The sequence below is a fragment of the Macaca nemestrina genome, chromosome 14 (assembly GCF_043159975.1).
Source record: "Macaca nemestrina isolate mMacNem1 chromosome 14, mMacNem.hap1, whole genome shotgun sequence".
Lineage (NCBI taxonomy): Eukaryota > Metazoa > Chordata > Mammalia > Primates > Cercopithecidae > Macaca > Macaca nemestrina.
In genome coordinates, this window is record NC_092138.1 from 61,970,826 (window position 1) to 61,991,349 (window position 20,524).

At 42.8% G+C, this 20,524-nt stretch overlaps 1 protein-coding gene across 5 annotated transcripts in view; it reads left to right on the top strand.

Annotated features, from left to right (window-relative positions):
* The first annotated feature begins 1,526 nt into the window (after positions 1-1,526).
* The window catches only part of LOC105485636 (aconitase 1), a 109,709-nt gene continuing 90,711 nt past the window's right edge, over positions 1,527-20,524 (top strand). For 4 of the 5 annotated variants that reach the window (XR_011612671.1, XR_011612672.1, XR_011612673.1 and 1 more), the window contains exon 1: positions 1,527-1,632. The gene's annotated coding sequence lies outside the window, so the exon portion shown is untranslated. Of the gene's footprint in view, positions 1,633-19,625; positions 19,643-20,524 lie in introns of those variants that run through there. The other variant, XM_011747962.3, reaches the window with a different exon arrangement.

The window sequence follows — 20,524 nt, forward strand, 5'->3', positions numbered from 1 at the left end:
TCACTGGTGACAACGTCCAAGAGCAACAGACTGGGGGAATGTGGAACTATTTCCTTCACGGTTTTGGCCAGCATGCTTACTAATAAATCTCAATTCCCTTCATAGCTCTGATTTGATTATTTACTGCAAAGGATTCTCAGTTACATGGATGTTATCACTGAACATTAGATACTTCGCTTTCCGAATGGCTGCCTCATTAAGAATTGAAATCTAGCTGGATGTGTCCTCATCGGACTTCCCCAGCCTTCTACTCGCTCTCACCTTGCCCTACTCTCCCTACCTCCGAAGGAGAATGGAGCACGATTTTGCAGAGATTGTGGTGCACCTCTGCCATATGGTGGAGACTCAAAGAAAATTTAATTACTAATGTGAATGGAAAGGATTTAGGAAGTGGGTGGGAAGAAAGTCTCCTCTCATATTGGAAATACAGTTACTTCCTCTTTCAAAATAAATATAAGTATTTATATTTCAAAGTTAAATATAACTAGATGATAGATGTACCCTATAGTGCAGCATGACAGGGAAGGTGTAGGCTTTGGCGTCAAATCAACCTACGGACTGAGTCTCAGCTGTTGCACATTGCACACCTGCAAAGACGGGTAATATTCTTTACCTGTAGGGTGGTTGGAAGAGCTGAACTGAGTAACGTGGAAAGAGTCAATCACAGGGCTTTGTGCAGAGTAGAAGGGCAGTATAAGGTAGCAGGGGGCTATTAGTACTGGCTATTGTTTACTCATCCTATAAGCTGCTTATTCAGAAAACTACAGTAACTTTCCAAATAATTTGGGCGGGAAAAACTCACCACCTTTTATCTAGAAAGATCTAATCACTTCTTTGAACGCACGTTCACCCAAAAGGGCAAAACTCCAACCAACATGAAAAGCAGGTCTTGTGAAAGTCCACCTGGTGCCATCTCCCAGCCATTTTTCTGACTTCACATCGGGGAACATCGTGTATTAGAAAGTGTTGTGACATGTCCAAGGAAATCTACACATAGAACTTTTGCCACGGAAATGCTGAAGTCCTACTCTGACAGCGTGACTCCGATGCCCACTTGGCAGGCTTTGCGCAAAGAATTAAGGCGAGGTTGGAGAGGGTGGGTAGGGTGGGGAGGGACAAAGTGAGAAGGGAGGCGGACGAAGTGACCACACGTACATGAAACCTCTGCATGAAACCTCTGCAGTACATGAAACCTCTGCAGTTATGGCCAAATCATGTTTTTTAAATAATTCCATTTCTTCCCTACCCTTTGGTCACTTCCTAACGCCGGCTGGACGTTAGGAATGCTAAGCCCCAAAGTGAGCAAGACACCCTCGTCCCAGGACTCAGGCTGGCAGAAGCGGACCGGGCGGAGGGATCAGCTCTCCCAGATCCTACGGAGGAGCCTTTCGCAACCCTCGACTCCTGCCCCGGGCGAAGTCCTCCGGGCCCGCGAGGGCGCCCGCAGGCTCCGCCCCTTCCTCGGCTCGCTGCCCGCCAGTCCCGCCCCTGCTCCGCCCATCGCGCGGCGGCCCCGGGGGCGAGAGGGGGCGGAGCGTGGAGGCGGCAGCTGAAACCGCGCAGCGCACGGGGACGCGTCCCGCTCCTTGGGTCTGGTGCGCCGGTCGCGGGAGCCCCACCGTGCAGTCGGAGGTGAGTACCGACGTTGCCCGGCCCACGTCCCCAGGCGGGAGCGCCGTCCACTCTGTATCCTTCGGTAGTCGGTGCGGGCTTTTACCGAGGTGCCTGAGGCAGTGCGGCCCGGGGGACTCGGAGGCGAGCTTGTGGAGGCTGAGAGGAGAATCGGGGACGTGTTTCTGGCGACTGACGTTCCCCCAGTCCCCAGTCTATGCCATGCCGAAGAGAGGGACCAGGGATTGGAAATGGCTTTCCTAGACCCTCTTAGCCTTGGCTGTGCGTGCTGTCCTGAAAGTCCTTTTCTAGGGTGTGCGGCCGATCCTGGGAGTCCTAACCCCGAGGCCGTGAGGCCCGCGCTGGGAGTCATCGCCCAGGCCCGGCTAGCTGGGTAGGGAAACGCTTGCTAAAGTTGTGCGGGCAGATCCGGGAATGCACTCCAAGGGGTAAAGGGAAAATGGGATGAGGGGGAAGAGACCCTTACGTGGGAGGCTTGAACACAGAGCCCACCCTGATAGATTCAGAGATCCAGAAAGGAGCTTGGGCTGCAGTTATGACCAAGTCATTTTTTTCCACGTTTAGCTAGCACATCGTAATGGCATCTTCCTTCTTGCAACACACACAATTCTCTTCCCTGGGGGACAACCTCTAGGACACAAGTCCCCAAACTTTTTTGGGACTCAGTACCCCTTTACACTCTTAAAAATTAGTATCTTAAGGAGCTTTTATGTGAGTTATATCTATCCATATTTATAATGTGTAAGACAGAAATTTCTACTATATTTAATAATTCATTTAAAAAGAATAATGAGCTAATTATATCTTAATATTGCCTATTTTTATGAAAAAGAACTATATTTTCCAAAACAGAAAATTATTGAGAAGAATGGCATTGTTTTACATTTTTGCAAATCTCTTTGATGTCAAGCATAATTGAAGACAGCTGGATTTCGATAGCTGCTTCTGCAGTCTGTTGCAGTATCGCATATCATGTAGCCTCTTGAGACCTCCATTGTATACTCCTGAAAATGCGTGAGTGAAAAAAAGCGAGTAACGTTTTATTACTATGAAAGTGGTTTTTGACCTTGGAGATCCCTAGGAGTTCTCTGCACCACACTTTGAGGATGCTTCAGAGGCTTCATTCATTGGGCCTGCTTCTTGTTTGTGATCCTTCCTCTGAATGGGAACACTCACCACCCCATGCCATGGACAGTGTTAACTTCTGGTATCTGGAACCAAGTTTGATCTCACTTTGGAAACCATGTACTAGGTCCCCTGTGAGGCTGTGATGAACCTTGCCAGCCTCCTGAAAAGTCAGCACGGTTTCACACATGCCTTTGGTTGTTTCTGTGCCTGCAGAACTGACCTGTCTGTTCATCAGGATTACAACAGTGATGTGGCAAACAGGACATGTGGGCTCAGAAAAGTACCAATGGGAAGACCGTGCCAAGTGTGTAGGGGTTCGTGTGATAGTTACCAAGTAGTCAGGAAGTTATTTCCCAAAGAACAGGGAGGCATGCTTTTGCCTTCCCTTGCACGTGTTCATTGCTGTTTGCAGTTGCATGGTTATTAGCCTTGAGTTTATTGGAATAATGATTCCCAGTCTTGATGTTCTTTCACTTTCCACTTTCAGAGGTGTATCACTCTGAGTGATGCTTCCTCAGCCCCTGTCAAAAAGCAATTTCCACCATCCTGCAGCGTGGTAGGTGAGGTCCTTCATGGGACTCTTTCCTTAGCTTTGTGCCTTGTCAGAACAAGTTCAAGACAGATGTTACGTGTATATATATGGGATGAAGAAATTTTCTGACTCCATCCTCCCTTTTGTTCCTTCATCCATAGAGCCTCTTGTGCTCTGATGGATTAGTTTAAATGCTACGGCCGATACTTGAGAAGTGTTGCATGCACATGAGCATGTTGTGTGTGTTGCACAGTCCACAGGTGAGAAGGAGAAGTCCACAGGAGAAGGAAATGGGATCTAAACTCTGAGCACCTGCTGTGTTCTTTGTATTAAAAAATTCCACTTTGGTGATGGGGTCTCATTCCTTCATTCTTTCAGTAGATTTTTATTGGCCACCTCTTTCTCATGTGTCCAGTTACGTGCTGGATGCCAGGAAAGTAGTGAGCACAAAAGATGCAGTCCCTGTCTTTCTGGCAATTATGGTCTGATAGCTTAGATAACTGCTGGTTAATTGAGATAGTCTGTTGTCAGAGTGTACATGAAAGCTGGTCCTGTGTGAAGAGCAGTACCCCCTACCTAAAGTGTGCCTCAGAGGCATGTGCTGAAGAAACCAGAGTCCCACACTGTGAAGATGATGATAAAAACCAACGCGTATCACCAGGTACCTGGCAAAGAACTTCCATTTCCTTCTTTCCCCCACTCTTCCTTCTACGTAGGAAGTAATTTCCTGGGAGGCAGCCAGACTCACAGGGAAATTACCTCCAACCTGGTGCCAGTCACTGGGCCAGCCTCGGGTTAAGACACCTTCTCTGGGTCTCAATGTCTTTGACTTTAAAATGAGGAGTTAGGCCATTGATAGTAAGTGTCCCAAGGCATACTAGCGTTTGTGCATATCTCTTCCTAATTCCGTGTTCAGTGGCAACACCTTTTTTTAGATTGAAATAAGCCATGGTGGGAATAATTACACCATGGAAATCAGCAAATACTACATCAGAGTTTTTTTTTCCTCCTGGAATTCAAGTTGTTAAACCTTTGCCAGCTGACACTGCTATTGTCTGAGCTAAGGTGCTTTTGGTTTGTTTTCTTAGTAGAAAACAGACTCTTTAGCCTAGACAAAGATCCTAGATATAGGGTGTATGATTCAAGTCCTCTAAAATTTTTGATAAGAAAAAAATATGTTTTCATCATATTCTAAAATATAGATCAGCAACCTTTTTGTGTAAAGGGACAGGTAGTGAAACATTTTAGGCTTTTTGGGTTATGGTTATACAGTTTCTATTGCAGCTACTCAGCTCTGCTGTTGAAGCATGAAAGCAGCAATAGACAATATGCAAACAAACGAGCATGGCTGTGTTCCAATCAAACTTGATTTACAAAAACAAGTGCTGACCTTAGTTTGCAGACTCCTGACCTAGCTTATCAGAACAAGAACCATGTTTCAAAGAGAGAGTTTTATGGAAAAGGAGATTCTTCAGGACTTTATGCATGAATACCAGAAACTTGAGTCTCCAAGATGGATATAGAAGGCAGTAGTAACTGTAGAGGATTTGGAATCAATCATAGAAGACTCCATAGTAGGTTGTTTAAAGAAAGGCCAAGTGTGGTCAAGTTTGGAGGACAGAGCCACATATGGGTCTTATTCCTAACTCCCTCCCTGAAGCCATCTCAGATGTTATGCTGGGATGGATGGACCTGCAGTCTAACCCATTGTGTGAATTTTGCGTATTATTATGCAAAAACTAGTAGTGTCTCTAAGAGCTATCTTGGTTCCAGGGGCAGAGACAAAGGAAATGTTAAAAAAGGATGGAAAGGCCTAGGCATGGTGACTCACGCCTATAATCTCAGCACTTTTAGAGAGGCCAGATTGCTTGAGCCCAGGAGTTCAAGACCAACCTGGGCAACATGGCGAAACCCCATCTCTACCAAAAATACAGAAAAAAAAGAATAGCCAGGTATGGTGGCACATATCTGTAGTCCCAGCTACTTGGGAGGCAGAGGCAGGAAGATCACCTGGGAGGTCCAGGCTGCAGTGAGCCATGATTGTGTCACAGCACTTCAGCCTGGGCAACAGAGTAAGACCCTATCTCAAAAAAAAAAAAAAAAAAATCCTCGTTATATATGTATATGATACATTGTAGAGTACATTGTGTGTATACCTGTGTGTATGCATATTTATACATCTAAGTGTACATAAGTTGTGTGCATGTGTCATTACATATTCCATTCCATGTATTTAAAGTAGCGTCATGAATGTTTAGAAGACAGACCAGTAGCCAGTTCTGGGCAGTGGAATGAGGTAGCAGGAAGCCAGAGAACTTTTGTTACTTTTCGTAATACCAGATGTGTGCCTATCTTACAAGGGAGAATAGCCTGTAGCATTCATATATTGCTTTTACAACCTAAAAAACCTAAAATCTCAACAACCTGTACTTTTGGAAGGAAAATAGAGTTATTTGATAGGAATGTTGCCACCATCCTCCTCCCCCAATAAAAAAAAACTTACTTTGTCATGTCACAGCTCTGAACTTGTATACATAAGATTAGTATATGTTAACAAAATAAGAGAGAGCCTCTCAAGTTGAAACATTTTATTTAACAGTATTAACATTTGACTCTTGTCCAGGGTTAGAAATACTAGGTCAAAGTGTTCCTTAGCAAGCTATTATGCAGCCTTTACACTGGTGTTACAAAATGCTATTGTATAGTTTTTAAACTAAAAAAGCATGTTACACAGCAGTATTTCCCTGTGATTCTATATTTCTCAGTAGAGAAAGCATGTGCATATATGTACACGTGTGCCCCTCCCTGCATGTATGAAGGCAGCAGATACGCCAAAACATTGAGTGCTTTTCTCTTGGTGATAGAGCACAGTTGCTTTTTAGATTTTCCTTACTTTAGCTTATTGGGGTTTTCAAGCATGAATAAATACTACATTTGTCATTACCAAAATCAACCTCTACAGTATGTTTACACCTGGTATGTTGAGGACAGTTCCTCCATCTTTCTTAGACAGTCTTACCACCAGCTTACCTGGTGGCAGACCCCAGCTACTCTCTCGCAGTGAGAAATGTGAGGAGTGTGAGGCCTGGGGAACCAAAAAACAGGCACATTGACCACATAGTCACATTGTGCTGTGTCTGCTTCCCCTGTAGAGTCTGTCTGACCTTGGCCTGCCCTCTCACTTCAGTTAACTGGCCCCATCAGCTGACCGTCTCCCTAGATCAACTGGCCTTCATTTCTTTTTTTTTTTTTTTTTCCTTTTCTCTATTTTTAATGGAAAATCTCAGACATACAAAGTGGAGAGGAGAGTATAAACCCTCAGTCTCAATGACTGTGAACAGTGATAATTGGCTGATTTTGTTTCCTCTATACCTTTTTTTTTTTTTTTTTGAGACAGTGTCTCACTGTCACCCAAGCTGGAGTGCAGTGTCACGACCTCAGCTCACTCCAACCTCCACCTCCCGGGTTCAAGCAATTCTTCTGTCTCAACCTCAAAGTAGCTGGAATTACACGCGTGCACCACCACGCCCAGCTAATTTTTGTATTTTTAGTAGCAATGGGGGTTTCACCACGTTGGCCAGGCTGGTCACGAACTCCTTACTTCAGGTGATCCGCCTGCCTCGGCCTCCTGAAGTGCTGGGATTACAGGCGTGAGCCGCTGCGCCTGGCCCCTCCCTTGTACTTTTCTTCAACATCATCTCTTTTTCCCTCTGGCAAGAGTTGGCATCTTCATCTGCAACTATATAAATTAATGAGAATCACTTATTAGGTCTTTTAGGAATAAGCATGTATTGACTGCTGTAGCAAAAATCTTAAAACTGTTCTGCCCTGCTGTCAGCCATACTGAACTGCTGAGCAGTCCCTGAACACTTGCTCTGCTATCCTGTTTCTCTACTTTGTTATTTGCTCTTTACTCTGCCTGTGCATCTAAATTCATCTTCCACTTCCTAGTTCTCTGTAAAGCCTTTCTTGAATCCCACTTGTATCTGTCTCTTTCCTTTGAGTTTTCTTATGCCCCTTATCCTATTGTATTTGTGTGCCTATCTTAGTCTCCTTGTTAGATTGCAGTCTTCAAATAAGAGAAGGAATGTGTGCCTATCTTTTTTTCTTCTTTGGTGTTTGGCAATGCATAATGCAAAGAAGATACTCAAGAAATACATGCTAAAATAATTTGAGTTGATTAAGTTCACTGGAGAAAAATTTTGAGAATAAAAGAAATCTATTTCACATTAAAAGAAAAATGTTCAAATATGACCTGGACCAAGAAAATTTTCCTTTACCTGTTTGGATTTTCAAAGATTTTAAAGAATCATGGTGAAAAGAGTCTTAAATTTGAGCCATTTTTGAGTCTTAAATTCAAGCCAATATAAAAAGGTAGCTTTCTAAAAAGAAAACGTTTTCAATGATCTTTTGTCACTTTTTCACAAATATATCTGGAACCTTTGGGTCTTCTCTAATCGTAGACTGCATCCCCTCGCACCTCCCGCCCCCCACCAGGAGAAAGACCTGAAAAAATAAAACTGAATAATACTGGGTCACTTGTATGGATAAGAGTGATTCTTGACTGTATTTTAAATACTTGTTTTAAAATGTATATTTAAATCTTCAGTAAAAGAAACAGGCTACATTTAGAGCTTACCATAGGTAAGTCAATAGCAATCTCATGAATTATGGTGGCTCATGGGGATATAGTTCCCAGAATATGCAGTGCTTTCGTGTGTTACCTCGTTTAATGATCCCAGCAGCCCTTGTCATCTGGGCAGAGCAGTGCAGACAGACATTGTTACCTAAAATCTGCAAAGAAGTAAACTGAGGTTTAAGAATATAGAGGAAATCTTACCCTCAGCAGCAGGTGGCAAAGACTGACCTTTAAGAATCAATTGGAAACCAAGAGTCTTTGGGATTAGATGTTGCGAATATGTGAAGATGCAAAAGCATCTAAGCCTGTCTTTGGGAGACAGAACAGGTTCTTGTGCCCCTTAATGCCATAGGCCTATTGAAACAATATCACACTCTCGAAGCCAGTTGTTCCTCAGATTCCTCATGTTCTGTTATCTTTGGTGTCAAAAATTAATCCACCTTGGAAGAATTAGTAAGGCTGTCTGTACATGAGTGCTGGTGTGGTTCTCTCTCATTCTCTTGTCTTGATCTAAGGAGAATCCTGGGCAAGCCCATCTTGGGATAGTGTAACTTGCCTGGGCCACTGCTCACAAAACAGACATGTATGGAACACTTAATTATTCAACGTCCTCGTCATCGTTTCTATAACTGCTATTGTGGAATTACAAAGCAAGTTGCAATTTGTGACATAGTTCATGAAGAAGAGGTGTCAGTCTAGGAAAGAATCCTCCTACATGATCACCAGGTTTGAATTTTTGGTTTAGAACAGATAAGATATGTAAGCCATTGCCAAGAATCTGCTATGTACAAGAGCTATGCTGGGCAGACATTTGAAAGGTACAATTTTGATTAATGGCAGAATCAAAACTAGCCTCAGGATTGGTTTTAAGGATGTTATGTTTCAGAAACCCTTATTTTCTTAGATAAGAAATCAGTCTCTTCCTGAGAGCGGATAATGCCTGTATTATTTACATCAACCCATTCTTTAAAAGTTATCTATCATACAAATTTTGCCAAAATCAAGGATGTTTTGGGGAACATGAGGTTTATCATCTCGTCCCCATATAAGTGCTTTAGAGCTTGGAGATTGTTTTAAAATTAGATTTATTTTTTTTAAATGCATTTGCTTTTTTGGATCTCAATATGTTAAGTGACTGTAAAATGATATCACTTGTGCAGCCTGTTGGGAGGAGCATGTTGCAAGAGAGTTGGTTCTGACATCAGGAGCCTGAGTTTGACTCCCAGTTTGGTCACTTACCAGCCATGAGACCATGGCAAGATACTTAACCCCTCAGATCCTGTCTTCTCTCATGTAAAATGGGATGGTGATGCCCTTGTTACAGAGTTGCCAAGGGTCTGCATTAGAGGAATTGGATTAGATGCGTGGCACCCCACAGGTACTCATCACGTGTCTCCAGGCTGCTGAGCTTCTAAAATGACCTGGCACACATGGGATAATGCCTAAACATTGCTGCTGTTCTTCCCAGCTTCTGTCCCAGTCCAACCTGCTAAGTTCCAGGCCCATATATGCCCCTGCCCGCTGGACATCTTATCCCAGATCCACCATGTCTAAAACCAACATCCCAGTTCCCATCTTGTTCATTGGCTCTGCCAGTTTGCCCAAATGAGAAACATAGAAGCTATTCGAGACCTCTCTTTTTTCCTCGCCTACCCCAGCCTGTCCTGCTTTCATAACTCTCCCTGGATTTGTTCCCTCCTGTACCTCCTCATTGCCTTGTCTTGATGACTGTAATAGCACTGTAACCTGCATCCCTGACACCAGTCTGGCATCCTTTCCCTGAGTCAGTCTACACCCCTACCAGCATGATCTCTGAAAATCAAATCTGGTCTTAAAGATTACAGCTCAGAATCCTTTAATAGTGCCTCCTTACCTTTGGTAAAAATTCAAACCTTGCAGCAACCTGGACCTTGCTCCATCCCTTGTTTCTTAGCTCTCCCCAACATGTGCCTTGTACCTTATCCATCTGCAATAACTGTATGATTCCCGCAGTGTCACACTTTTTTGCCTTTAATGTATTGTTTCATCTGCCAGCTTCCTCTTTCATAAACTTCTGGGAAGTTTATGCATGGTGTCACCTCTCCCTAGAGGCCTTTCTCTCCCCCTCCGATGCTCTGATGTTGGATTAGGTGCTTTCCCCTGACGGTTCTTTATCAGCCCTCATCCACCACACCTGTAGCATGGGCTGCATGATGTTCTGATTTGTCCTGCACAGTCTCCGTTCTCAGTCTGAGCATCTGAAGGAGGATGGGGACTTTATCCCTTCATTCCAGGTCTGTAAATGTCGTGTGTATGAATGAATCCACACCAGTCTCTTCCCACAGACAACGTAGAAAGGCCCAGGTCTCAGAAGTATCAAGGTCTAATGCTGCTTTAGTATTTGTCACTCCTTCAACCCAATGAAATAGAGCAGCCATGCCATTGTGGGAGTCACTGGGATGGAAGCAGCTGCTTCAGAGTTGGGCTCTGCAGTCTGATGGACTTGGGTTTGTGTTCCGGTTCCCTCTCTCAGCACGCCTACATCTGGCTTCAGATTTGCAGCTCCTAACGTCCTTCTATCCTGCTGCGGGGAAGGAATGTGCTGGTCAGAAATAGGGCCTCAGGTCCTCCTGACAGTTGCCTTTCTTAAGTAAAATCAGTAAATATATGGGTTTACATATTGAGCTCTGAGAATTTTATTAGCATGAGTCGTAATCCCTGAGTTCAGTCAGCCCTGATGAGACCAGGTTGGTGAGGGGGTGGGGATAGGTGTCCTCAGACACTTGGTGAATTCACAGAGGTAAAGATGGCCCTATAAGACCTCTGGCAGCCAGACACCCGGTCTCTTGTGGTGACGTCCTTTTTTTCTAATTCCTAATTCCTGAAGTTCGAGTTAGAAAAGTTTGTTGCCACAGTCTGTGAAATGAGTTCAGGAGCCTGAGGAAATCATGCAGCTTTCTTAAAGATTGGATCTCAACTGGACTTGCTTTGTAATACTTTTTTTTGAAAGTATAGCTGTCTCCACCCACTACTTCTCCTCCTCTTAAAACATAAATGCAGGCTGTGTGCGGTGGCTCATACCTATAACCCCAGCACTTTGGGTGGCCAAGATGGATGGATCGCTTGAGGTCAGAAGTTTGAGACCAGCTGGCCAACGTGGTGAAACCCCGTCTCTACTAAAAATACAAAGATTAGCCAGGCGTGGCAGTGGGCACCTGTAATCCCAGCAACTCTGGAGGCTGAGGCCAGAGAATCACTTGAACCTGGGAGGCGGAGGTTGCAGTGAGCCAAGATTGTGCCACTGCACTCCAGCCTGGGTGACAGAGTGAGACCCTGTCTCAAAAAAAACCAAAAAACCAAAAAACTTACATGCAGTAGGGCTTAGTTGGGATCTCTGCAGGTGTCATGTACTACACCCCACTGGTGACCATGGGGAGCTGCAGGGTAGGGGGCCCACATTCTGAGAAGGGGCTGAGGAAGACCTCAAGGAGGAGAGGATGAGGTCAGGCTCAGGGCCGGGTCAGATGCCGGGTTCTCAGGACAATGTCCCCACTTCTTCCTTTACTTTCTTGCCAAATGTTTCATGACCCCTTGGTGACTTTCTTTCTCAGCCTGTCTCTGGAATTTATAAATGTCGAAGTTCACTAAGACTTTTTATGAAACTCTGCTTATATTGGCCCACAGTGACACTAAAAAGTAAAAGTGAATATTTCCGTTGAGTTTGAGCTGCTGCAACTAATTTAAAATGAGCTTACAGTATGTGTTAAGTCTTTATCTTTAAGAGTTGCATGTGATGCTCTGCCCCTTCTTGGTCAGTGAGCCCAGAACTGGGGGAGCCCTCAAGAGGCAGGGGCTGCCTGGTCAGGCGTTGTTATAGCATGGCCCTGGTTCCCCAAGTCCTGTTGTTTTTGGCAATGGCTGTGCACATCTGCCGAGTGAGTCATGATCATTTTTGTGATACATCCTGAGAATTTCCAGTGTTACTTAATAATGAAATTCAGGGAAACAGGGTTAGACTTGAGGAAGTAACTACTTTTTAAGTGCAATCTAATATTTTCATATATGAGCTAATTTCATATCAAACTTTAATGAATTTTTAATGTTGGAAATCTATAGTCCAAACCAGATGTACAGTTAGGGCTTTGTAGTTTGTCTTTATCAAAATCCCTACTGTGGCCACTTTATTACTGTCTTTATCAAAGTCCTCACAGTAGCGACTTTGATAAACTACAAACATCTAGCTGTACACCTGGCTTATAGATTTCCAACATCAGAATTGGCTGAAGAGCCTCATGTGGTCTGGCCGCTGCTACCTTTTGCCTTTTCTGTCTTCCCGTTATTTGCCTTCACTCACCCTGGTCTCCTTGGCCTTCCTTAGACCCACTAGGCATGCCCCCACCTCAGGACCTTTGCACGTGAGCTTACCCCTCCCTGAATGGCACAGTGGCTGAACATCAGTGAGGCCTTCTTTGATCACTGACTCCCCAAAGCCCGTGTACTTTCTACTGCTCTTGCCCTGCTTTATCTATAGAATGGGTCAGCATCTGGCATTCTGTTTGTATATTTATTTATTTGTTTAGTCTGTCTCCTTCCATTAAAATGGAAGTACTATGAGGGCAGGGACTCTGTTGTTCACTGATGTATCCCCAGGACCTAAAACAGTTCCTGGCACATAATAGACAGTTAACATAAATGTGAATGAATGAATCATTGAATATTTTTCACTTAGAACGGACTTTTTAGATCATTAACCAACCTTATTTATAGATTGGGAAACTGAGGCACAGAAACATTTTATGGCTAATTCAAAATAAAACCATCATTTAAAGACCATTTAAGTTTTTTTCTTTTTTTAATCTTGACATGTATATAGCACATTCTGGTTAGTTATCCAGGATGAGACAAGACTGAATGAAGATAGACCACTAACTTAAAATTTGAGCAAGAAGAGACAAGCTGCTCTGAGATGGCAAAGCTTTCTGATATAGAGGCAGAATTTTGTTCTTCTCTGTAGCATATGGTGCGCCTTGCACATGCTTAGTGCTCAAGAAAAACGTGTTCACATAGGTGGTTATATTGTTAAATCCATTCTTTCTGCACCACTCTTTTCCCCCCAGTTTCTCTCCAAAAAATAGATAATTGCTCATATGACTTCTCCTTCAAAGTTTTTCTAGTTGCAAGTATCACATTTAAGAGGTTTTTGTTTTATGACCAGCTAAAATAATTGAAGAGATGACCTGGTTTCTTGGAAAATTCAGAGATATTTAGTGCAGTTTCCCAGATGCATCCACATTAAATAAAACAAAGAATTAATATTTCTAGCTCTCCTCTTATGAAAGAACCCAGTTGACAAGCCTGGGTGATATTGCTGGCCATGATGATTCTGAGCTCAGTGTTGTTTATATTCACATAGATATCCTTGGAATTTTACTTTTGACAAAAATATTGTTTATAAGTAGCATGATGTTTAGATACACAAAAGTTAGTTTAGGAGTGGGGCCAATTAATTTCTGTTTAAATGGAAATGAAATATAGCTAACCTTTTTAATGAACTGCAATGAACCTTAGAGATGCAGTGATAGTACTTTGACTTTAGAGTTGGAAGCCATGGCAGTTCAAGACAGGTATATTTCAGAAGGTGTGGGAGGAGAGGAAAACAGATGGGCAAACCACATAAAATACAGGAGAAATCTTTTTCTCTTGTTTGCATAGATTTTTTTAAATCCACTCTTGTGTGTCTTTAGATAGCCCAAAAAAAAGGATCGGGGGATGTGCTGCCAGTACTTTAGACTAGATGGTTAGATTTAGAGAGATGATTCTCAGTTGATTGTCTGAAGGCTCTTTCAAACTATACAAGCTCCCCTGGAAACTGATATGTACCCCCAAAACAAACAAACCAAAAAACAAACCCTCATCCTCTCCAGCCCACTGCTGACAGTTCTGCTGCCTGGGTTTGTTCGTCTCCTGTGATCCTCCTGCTGCTGTGTGGAAATCCTGCGCTTGCTTGTGGGACCCATTAATATCTATGCCTCTGTCTGTATCATAAGGTAATTAAGTATAATATTTAATTATCTTAGGAAAATTAAACTTTGATAACACAAGTAGCAAATTCATAGACTTATATATTCCAAAGATGGGGTGGAGACCCTAAAAGGAGAATCTTATTTTTTCTGATCCTTGGCATTTAGCTTAAAGTAAGTCGACTGTTCCAAACATCTCTACAAATCTGGCTATGATAGATAAACATCATCACATAGCACTCCTCTTGAATGCTACTGTTGAATCACTCCCTGTCAGCTGGGTGGGTGTATGGTCTGACATGGTTTTCTAGCAAGAGTGATGGTTTAGCATCCATCCATATGCTGTGTGCAGTCTCCCTCACAAAACCTGTTTGCAAGGATTGCTGCTAGGGTTCGGAATTTCTTTTTTTTGTTTTTTCTTTTCTTTCTTTTCTTTTCTTTTCTTTTTTCTTTTTTGACAGTCTTGATGTGTTACCCAGACTGGAATGCAGTGGCACAATCACAGCTCACTGCAGCCTCAATCTTCCAGGCTCCAGTGATCCTCCCACCTCAGCCTCCCGAGTAGCTGAGACTACAGGTGTGGGACACCATGACTGGCTAGTTTTTTCACTTTTTTGTAGAGACATGGTCTTGCTATGTTGCCCAGGCTGGTCTCAAACTCCTGGGCTCAAGCAATCCACCCACGTTGGCCTCCCAAATTGCTGGGATTCCAGGCATGAGCCACTGCGTCAACCCAGATTGATATTTCTAAATGCTGAAAGAAAATAGCTGCCAACCTAATATTTAAATTTTAATGTAGAGTTACTCATAAGCAAAATGTACTGCCCCAAATAGGATTTTGTCCATGATTTAAGATAATCATCCCCTTTCCTTGCTATAGTTCACTAGGCTCACAGTGCACCCAAGCATGGGGTCAAATTGTCAACAGATTTTAGGGCTGTTTGTCATTCACATAAAGGGAAATGTTGACCATATCTCAAGACCAAGTAGAGGCCAAAGACAGTTTCAGTCTCTCCAGAGTTACAGAGCTGAGGCATCCACATTAATAGCTCAGTTAAGTCCCCTTGGAGATGAGAACATTTGATCAGCAGAGGTCATCTTAGTGTTACTCAGTTTGACCTGTCTGGCAGACAGGCAGTTTACAAAAGAAGAAATTTAGATGTCTAACAGACAGATGGAAAATTACTCAATTTAACTAACTATTAAATAAATACCAAGATTGGCTTTTTAATGTCTCAACTTAGCAAACGGTAAATATGAATTTGGTTGCCTGGTTTGAGTACCTCCGCTCACTGCCTCGGAGAAGGGTGGTAAAATTGGTACAGCCTTTTCCAGGCATCCTGGTGATGTGCAGATCCTTTCACTCAGCTGTCTTCTAGGAACTGAAAGCTAGAAATTTGTTTAAAAGAAATGATTTAAGGACCTACGAACGATGTGAGTATACAAGGCATCATTGTTTGAATGCTAGTACTTGGAAATGACCTAAGTCTTTTAATAATAGGGAAATTGTTATATAGCTGAAGGATAGATGTTTATGGTATAGTTAAAAGTGCTGTAAAAATCACACGATTGTCCTATTAAGATATTTGAGGTTTATTGTTGAGTGGAAAAAAAGCAATTTGCAAAACAATGTGAGGTCTAGTCCATTTTTTTTTTTTTTGAAAAATTCAAATGCATTTAAAAGTTATGGTAAATGAAACTCTAAATCATGATATTACGAAGGATTTTATTTTGTTCTTTTTGCTCACCTGCATTTTCTGTTGTTTCTACAGTGAGCATCAATTTTTTTTTCTTTCTTTCTTTTTCTTTTTCTTTTTTTCTTGAGTTAGAGTCTCGCTTTGTCACCCAGGCTGGAGTGCAATGGCGTGATCTTGGCTCACTGCAACCTCCGCCTGCCGGGTTTGAATAATTCTTCTGCCTCAGCCTCCTGCTGGGACTACAGGTGTATGCTACCATACCTGGCTAATTTTTGTACTTTTAGTAGAGAGAGGGTTTCACCACATTGGCCAGGCTGGTCTCAAACTCCTGACCTGAGGTGATCCGCCCATCTTGACCTCCTAAAGTGCTGGGATTACAGGCTTGAGCCACTGTGCCTGGCCGTATCTATTTCTTAGTGTAATATTTTTTAAAGTTATCACTACCCAAGAAGATGTGGTTCAGTAACAAATTTGGTATCCTGCTGTGAGATTGGAAAGGGAGCTGGGGTTGGGGTGGGAAGGGAGGGCCCCACTTGGATTAGCCTGTTTGACTCAAATGAGGTGTGGCACTGTTCATCTAAGGCTAAATTTGAGCCATTCAGGGATTCTCTTCACAGCTCTTTCTCTCTGTTGGTGGATATCAAAGAACATATTGAGGGGAGCAAAGTAGACTTTATCTGGAGTTATAGTCATAAATTTAAATACATCTTCACTAGTCATTATTAAAGAAAGACCTGCACTTGTAGTTCCAGGAACTTTATGAACAATTCTTTCTTTCAAAGGTTATTGCTGAAGTCAAGTTCTCATTTTATAGAGCTGCTAGTATAGGTATTTATGTACAAAGTTTAAGTGATTGCTCCAGTATTTTAAGAAGTAGTAAATGAATGCATGCTTATCAAAAATAGAATTTGAATAATACAGGGGTATAAAACATAGAAAGCTAAAGTCTCCCTTATATACAATGTGTTATTCTATTTGTAATCCATGTTAACTTTATGTCTTTCTTTTTTGCACATTTGCATATGCAATGGTGTGTATGTATGAATGACTATACACTAATGATCTTGAAGTTGTTTTTTTTTTTTCACTTAAATCAGATCCTAGTATATACATATATATATATTATTTTGCAACTTTAAAATTCTCATATCCTTTAATGTGAACCTTTACTAACATTTTTTATCTTGAATCTGAGTAAAGGATTGTATATTCAATATTGTGTCAGTAAAATTGATTTGCCCTTAGTGTGTCTTTTGGAAAAAAGTGGCACCCAGGGCAGATCATCAGAAACCTAAACTTAAGTTGTTTTTCCAAAGTTTAGCTGTCAGTTCTCTGGAATTCTGAAACACATGGAAGTTTTAGTGAGTGATTATAGAACTAACATCACAGAAGCACCAAAAGACTGTGATACACCTAAGTAGTACTTTTTTCAACTCTACCTATGAAAGATTTTAAGCTTTTTTTTTTTTTCTCCCTGAGGGAAATTTGCATTTCATTGGAGGGAAACTCAGTTGTTTTTTTTTCTTCTCCTGGTTTTCCCACTAATGAGTCCTGTGACCCTAGGCAGTCAGTTGCTTTTCAGGGCTTCTCTGTCTTCCTCGGAGGAATGCCATATGATTGCTAAGGCTCTTTACCAAAAACTCAACATTCTCTGTCTCATTACCTCCTTAGCACCTAAAGTTAAGGTGTCCCTAGGGAATGGTGACAGGTTGGTGCCATGCCTTAGTGCCATGCCATGTATGCACAAAAGGCACCACACCAAGGCACCTGCAAGTGTCCTCCATTGAGCCAAAGGTCAGTTGGTAGCAAGACTGTGGTTGGGGAAGAACCCCAGCTCTTCACTCCTCCCACCCTTTTACTGGGAGCATGACTTATTTATTAAATGTCTTACCCTAGTTCTGCCTGCCTTTGCCTAATATTTGTTATTTTTTAGTGACCTACTTTAAAAATCTGGTGTCAGACCGTCCACGCCTACCCCTACTCTTGCATGCATAGAGTGTACCTGTGCTAATCATGACCCTGTACAAGTCACCCAGCTAGTATTTCAGGATGGGTTAGCTTTGAAAGACACTGTTTCTCTACCAAATAATTATCTTGACTTTCAGAATGTGAACTACATGTAGTCAAGGGTTTCAGATACAGTAGCTCCATTTTTACTCCTTTTGTATAAGAACTGTTCATCTGTCTTACTTGATTCAGTGGCCAGGGACAAGTGTTCAGCCATCCTCAGCATTCTGACAAGCGTCCCGGAGGGAGAAGTTCTGAATAATTGCCCCCACCTTGTGCTTTAAAAGATACCATTTCCCATTCCTTCCTTCCTTTTTTTTTTTCTTTTTTCTTCTTGCCACCATGCAGTATCATCTCATTCTATAGGACAAAGAAAGCAGCAACCCCAAATAGTGTGATATATGCTAACTCTTCCCTCTTTCGAAAAAGAAAAACACTGTATATATTTAGATACCCCGCCACCTCCAAAAAAATCCACATTAGCTGTCTTCGTTTGTTCATTCCTATCCTTTATTGTTGAATGAAGATCAGATAAAACAGAAAAGAGCCACGAACAAAGCAGCAGGAGGAGAGAGTGGGAGATAAGAAAGGAATTGAAAGAGTGGGACCTGTGCTTTATGTGGATGTGGGACATAGGGAGGGCTTCCTGGCCAATGGTGGGGTTCCTAGATGAAACCCCAGATGTTGGGGTTATTTTTGGAGCCTGAAGGATCAGTGATAATATTCAAGGATTAGGGATGGGATGAGTGTCTGGCCAGGGAAAGGCAGGCATAGGAGGCCTGATGCCTGGATTCTTCTCTGGATCTAGACCCATTACCCAGCCAAAGATCTTTCTTCTCACACCTCTTTGAAACATGATTGTTTTTGGCTTTCTCTTGGAGTTACTAAACCAGGAGATTTGAGACAAGTGATAGTATGGGTGGAACCTTAAAGTGGCTCCAAATTCCAGAGTCCTCTAGGCTTGTATGGAGGGCCTGTTTTCCAAACAAAGTTAGTCTTTGGTTGCCCAAATGGAGCTGCTGTTACTTTCTACTGACCTGTGGCTCAGCACAAAGTGGCAGGAGACAGGTGACAGTGCCTGGCTCAGACCTGATTGCAAGGGGGCCCCCTGGAAAGAAGTAAAGGCAACTGCAGCATTCAAAACTGAGTCTCTTGTGCGAGGATTGCCCATGACTTTCCCAGCTTTAGGGGCTGGCGGGTGACCTCCAACAGCGGCATCATCAGAGCAGGGTGGCTGCATGTAGAGAGGTGGTGTAGGGTGGCCGAAAGAGCCAGGGTTTGAAACCTAGCTCTGCCTCTTACTTGGTGTATGCTGTTAGGCAAAGTTTTTCATCCCTCTGAGCTGCAGTATCCTCATCTGTAAAATGGGAATAATGATATGATTTCATTTATGGAGATGTTGCCAGGTAGAGAAGACGGTGTAAAGCACTTGGCATGTGCTGGTATAACTAACTGGTTCTTCTCTTCCCTTCCGCAGATAGAATTTACTTCCTTAATATAGTGAAACTAGACAGTTATCTAGCTTCCAAGGATAAAGGGAGGCAGATGGTAGTGTGCTTTAAAACAAACCATTTTCTCCAAGAGCTAACATATTGGTCACTATATCCATCGTAAAATACCAGCTGACTTTGTAGGGTGGTGGGAGTAGCAGGAATCATGTGGGGCTTCTTGTGTTATGGCCCAGACATTTGTAGCTACAGGGAAGTAAATTGACACATTTGGTCCCCACTGCATAATGGCAAATATGGGTACAAATAAACAACTGCCAAAAATTTTGGCAGACTTGGGGCATCTGGCTCCTTTAGGACTCGACACAGAGATAGGATGATTCGGACACTTAAGGCCATTTAAAGAGGTGATTGACCCATCTTGCTCAGTCCCGTGTGCGTTTCCCACAGCTTCCCCTGCCTGCAGAGACTCTGGCTTCTGTGGAGATAGTCTTCTGTTTTTCCAGTCAGGAAAATAGCAGTTTTATTGTTGCCGTTGCTACTGTTTGAGGGTGGAAAAGGTAAGTCTGGGGAGTATAGCATGGGTGACAAATGAAAGGGAGAGTAGCACTGTTGCCTTTTTAAATATATTCAGAATTTCAGCCAGTGGAATTACTAGTTTCATTTTCTGAGCCCACAGATTTGTAAACTTCTCCTTCTGCGGACAGGCCAGCAGGTTTCTTATTTACAGGGTTTTCCCCCCTCCTGATTGGCTGCTCGTTGAGTGAGAATTAGTCACAAATCTCTTGAATTTGTGTGGCACTTTATCTTACATGCACTCTCACCTCAAAAACTAAAGCCACCATCTTCCCTCCCAAAACAGTCCCAATAGCCGTCAATCCTCCATGCCTGGAGTTCAGCCTTATTTCTTCTCCCCATAGGTTTTCTCCCATTCACCTAGCAGCCATTTTCTCTAAATTTTGCCTCTTCAGCTTTTAATCCATCCACCCCTTTTTTCCATTTCAGTTTCTGCCATGCACTTGCCCACCTGCTTACCTGTCACCGCTGGTAGAACAGGGCCCACAGGTGTGTTTGGTTTTGCCATCATGCCACAGACCCACACAGTTTAGAAAAAATTAGTTGCCAACTTTTATAAGTCAAGAGTTCATATAAAAATCTAGATTACCAGTCTCACTTGGAAAATTAGATGATCTCTCAACACTGGGCAAGCATTCCTTCATACCCTCTCGGCTGGAGCCAGGTGGTCTCTGCCCCTTTAGATGGGCACAGATCACCCAGGGTCTTTAGTCCCTGTGCAGCCTGCCTCACGTGCACAGGTCTCTTTCTGAGCCCTGGAGGCATTTTGATTGTGACTCCTGTTTTAGAATGTGCCCTCCCTTTTTCGGTATCTTCTCTGCTGCCTCTCTGCTTCCTGAATTAAGTGTTAAGTGCCTCACCTGGTG